General features: G+C 37.8%; 1 pseudogene across 1 annotated transcript; it reads left to right on the top strand.

The window, feature by feature from the left end:
- Positions 1-984: 984 nt before the first annotated feature.
- LOC308510073 (putative RNA polymerase II subunit B1 CTD phosphatase RPAP2) lies at positions 985-4,315 on the top strand (annotated as a pseudogene). The gene is made up of 3 exons: positions 985-988; positions 2,424-3,533; positions 4,110-4,315. The product of its transcript is annotated as a putative RNA polymerase II subunit B1 CTD phosphatase RPAP2 (transcript).
- Positions 4,316-4,704: the final 389 nt, after the last annotated feature.

Raw genomic sequence — 4,704 nt, 5'->3', positions numbered from 1 at the left:
TGAACACAATAAAACACTTTTTTAAGATGGAAGATAATGTAGTCACCAAATCTATCATTCTGAAGATCATTGATGAACACGCATGATTCCAAGAGTAGAGATGGGGGAGTGGGTTGAACCTATATTGTCAGTCGATTTTTAAAAATTTGTTACCTTTCTATGACCTTATTTTCTTGGGATGTTCTTTTTTTTTAAAAGCAGAGTGCAATGGAAGTTTCAATTGATTCATTACTGTATCATATTAGTGATGTGTTAGAAGATTTTAGTTACAGGTGGCAGAAATGGCTGACATCTGTTAGAATGTAAGAAGAAATTATCCATCAATCAGAAACAACTGGAAAAAACAGCTATTTAAGCAAGGACGCCCTTTGTAGAGTTTTATGAGAATTCAGACACATAAAATTTTTCTCTGTTAAAAAAAGTTCACTCCGGGTAGTAATTTTAGCCTTCTCAGCGTTGTAGTACCTTGGAGGAGGCAAACTGTCCATTGGAATATGCACATGTGGAAAGGTGGGAGCGGTATCTCTCACTTTGTGTTGTTTCTGTGAACCTTTCTCCTTAATATTTATCTGTGGTTTGCCTCAGAACCAGGCAATACTCTTTGTTTGAAATGGAGCCACAAATTAATGATTTTAAGAACTCTTTATGATGCATTGCTAGGCCTGAAAAGAACTTAGCTACAGCTATAGATAAATTTTGAAACCATAATGACAAGTTTCTCCTACTGTCATATTTTAAAATATTCTATTCATTTAACTCAATGGGTAATTTGAGTTAGAGAAGAAAACAAAAGGAAATGTATGACAGCACTTGGATTGGTGAGATGAGAAAGTAAGATGCAGGCATATGTCACAGTGGAGATGGCAGTATTATTCAGGCTCCTAGCAGGGAACTCATAGAACATGCAAATGGATAATTGAGGAGAGTTTATTTAAAAGAAGCTATTTTCAAGGTGTGGAAGAGGGGTAAGGAAAGCCACAAGGTATGGGTAAGTGTCCGCTGGGCTAGCAATAGTGGAAACCACTAGGCCTGAAAGAGCAGGAGAAAGGAGTGGTAGTCAGCACCCCAGCTATAGGAGGGGACCACTCAACAGGGGCTTTCAGGAGAAAAACAACCTGCAACACAGCCAGGAGGGGTTTGGGAAACTAAATGCCCTTCAGCTACCTACCCACCTCACCAGCCCCTCCCACTGGCCAAACCCAGCTGGAGGCAGAGGGCAAGGGAACTGGTTGATGCAGTGCATTTAGGTCAGCCTCCAGGGGCGCGGTGCAGGGAGGAGGAGGGTAGAGCATGGATTTGGAGGGGTAAGTGGAGACTACATAGCACAATGGATGTTCTTGCCCCATATGCAACCCCATGGGTTCTTCAGCTCCTTTGTTGGTTTGCCAATTTTAATTTGTTAAATGTAGACAACATTGGCAGACATTTCTGCCACCCGTAACATAAAATTCTCTGTATATATCACCTTTACTAATATGATACAGTAATGAATCAATTGAAACTTCCACTGCACTCTGCTTTAAAAATTAAAAAAATTATGGTCATTTCAATAGATGTGGAAAACACATTTGAAAAAAAAAGAACATCTCAAGAAAACAAGGTCATATGAAGGTAACAAATTTTAAAAACTCAACTGACAGTATAGGTTCAACCCACTCCCTATGCCTACTCTTGGAATCATATATGTTCATCATTGATCTTCAGAATGATAGATGTGGGAACTACATTATCTTCAGCCTTAAAAAAATGTTTTATTATGTTCAATATTTATAAAATGCCTTTCTAGTTGCCTGGTACCTGAACGTTATTGTTATATTTGGGTACGTTTCTATATTCAGAGCCTTGCTCTCTAAGACAGAAAACAGAAAACTTGCTTCCCCAGGCCCTCAATTGCAGCTATCTTGCTAGCGTGTGAACCAGAGTACATCAATTAGGCATATCCAAGCACAGCAGATTCCTGCTTTAAGAAGGGAGCTTTGGATAACTGAGTCAGCCCACCACAAGGCCCAGACCACCGCACCCCTGAAATGTTGCAGGTGCTGCACAGACAAGTGCCTTGAAACAAGAAGAGGCTCCTAAAAGGAAAGCAGAACTAGAGAGACTGTGAAAAGGAAGATTGAGTTTGAGAGAACAGCTCTCCAAATTGTTGAGCGACTTTCAGAAAAGAATATTACTGAAGAATTCTTAAGGGAGGGAAGTTTACCATACCTGCTTACTATAGTGATATGTGGGTGAGCGTTCTATTATCAAGCTCTGTGGTTGTCCCTTAGGTCAGAAGAAGATAGGACTTGTACTAAAACAGAAATATAAAATTTCTAACAAAACCAATAAAGTCTATGATATTACTGAAAGACAGTGTTTTTGCAGCAATTTTTGTTATAAAGCACCTAAGTTTTTGGAAGCATAAATTCCTAACACTCCAGTATGGGTTCAAGAAGAAGAAAGTGACCATTCTGGAGAAGCACAATTATGCAGTAAGACCATTAAAACATTAAATATTGACAACCCTGGCAATTTTAAGAAGCAGTATGAGTCTAGTTCTTCCAGCTCTCATAATGATAGGAGCAGTGATAATGAGCAAGAATTTGTTTCCTCCATTCTACCAGGAAACAACTCATATAGGTCACAGCTGCACAGAAAAAGCATAATGAAAAAGAAAGCTGGTCAAAAAGCTAACTTCAAGCAAGAAGATACACAGTAATAGATGTCACTGGGCAGTCAGCAGATTAGATCACCAGGAGAAAACTGCTGCTCATGAACTTCCTTTACCGAAAGTAAATACTTGGACTTCTTCAAATAGTTCTTGGTGAGAGAAATAAGAAGCTTCAGAAATTTGTGAAAATAAATACAATAGTACAGAAATAACTCTAGTAGGCATAAGTAAGAAAAGTGCTGAGTATTTTAAGAGGAAATTTGCCAAATCAGACCAAGTTTCTGGGTCATCTTCTAGTTCAGTGCAGGTGTGTCCTGAAGTCGCAAAGGTAAACTTATTTAAAGTTCTGAAGGAGACTTTGGAAGACAGAAGAAACTTCTGTGGAAGACAGAAGAAACTGTGAGGTTTTTGTATGGCCAGAATCTGCTTCTGTGTGTCAGAAACCCTCCTCAGCCCTTCTCGTTAAACAAAAAGAACTTGACATGACATCAACTCTGATCCAGGTACTCATTCTCCTGCCTTGCAGGAATCTCAGGACAGCTTGTATGAGTCTTTTGCCTTTTAGGGCCTCAGATACAGCCATTAAACCACTGCCAAGTTATGAGAACTTGAAAGAAGAAACTGAAACATTAAACCTAAGAATCAGGGAGTTTTGTAGAGGACAATATGTTTTAAATGAAGAAACCACCAAATCACAAGACTCAGAAGAGCATGAGCCCACCTTTCCCATGATCGATTCAAGTTCTCAGAACAAGATTAGAAAACACATTGCACTTGAAAAACTGCATAAAGTATTACCTGAACTTTGGGGGCCTCTTCAGATTTCATTAGGAGATATTTACACACAACTTAAAAATCTTGTCTGCACCTCAGGGATACTGTGGATACCTGATCATGGCATTGTACATCAGAAGCTAAACATTAATGAATGCCAACTATAATTTTATATATATAATGTGATGGTTCAGTGTGAGGTCGGAGGGATAGTGGATGGGGGGAGGGGGGTTCACAGTATGAGGGATATAAATGATGAACGTCTAAGTATTACCTTGTTTTGTACACCTGAAACTAATAAATAAATTAATTAATAAAAAAAAAAAAAAGAAAGAACCTACTAGTTTTATCTTGGTACCATTTTTCTCTTTCTGCTTTTATATTACCCATTTCCCTCATTCATTATCCCTACATCTTAATTTAGAATTTCATTAAATTTATTATGTAAGTAATCCTTTTATTCCTATTTTACTATAACATCTTTTTAGGAAAAGTATTAATTGATGGTAGGGGCGCAAGAAGACTATAAGAATAAAATTTATTTCAAACATCTCTATTTAGAATATAGAGTGATGCCTCTGTTATATTTATGCAATGTCCTTATCCATATTATTCATGTAATGTAATAAAGATATAGTTGTAATTTAAAAAAAAAAAAAAAAAATCTTGTCTGATCTTTCAGGTTAACAAAGAAATATTATAGACAAACCTGCAGAATGGACTTTAATTGCTATGGTGTTGCTGTCATTACTGTCCCCGATTCTTGGCATCCAGAAGCGTTCTAGGGGAAAATGTGGTGTCTGCACAGTTTGTAGCCACCCTGTTTGAAGAATTACATTGAAAGAAGACCTTGAAAGTTTCACCATCATATTTAGAACCTGCTGTTAACCAGAGTGTTATAATCCATGAAGACTAAATAGAAAATGAACTTCTACTCACCATTTCTGGAGTTCTAGCTACAGTGAGGGTCTAGTGGTGACTGACAACTAGCTGTGTTCCCAGATTCACCATCTTAGCTTTCAAGCCCCTCCCAGTCCCTAACTGTACTGAGTGACTTCCCCAGATAGAGGAGAACCATATTCCAACAAGCATAACCAAGTCCTTGCACACCTGGCTATGAGACATATTATTTTCATGTATTTAAAAATGAAAGTTGAAGTCATAAATGGAAACGTACATGAATATTCAAGAAAATGCAATGGCTTTTTTTTTTTTCCTGGATGATTCCAGCCCTCACATCACTTGACCAAAAAATTCAAAAAAGTCCTATTTTGGCC

Source organism: Rhinolophus hipposideros (genome assembly GCF_964194185.1).
Source record: "Rhinolophus hipposideros genome assembly, chromosome: 2".
Lineage (NCBI taxonomy): Eukaryota > Metazoa > Chordata > Mammalia > Chiroptera > Rhinolophidae > Rhinolophus > Rhinolophus hipposideros.
Note: the sequence above shows the minus strand (reverse complement) of the source record. Positions and strands in the feature narration are given on the sequence as shown.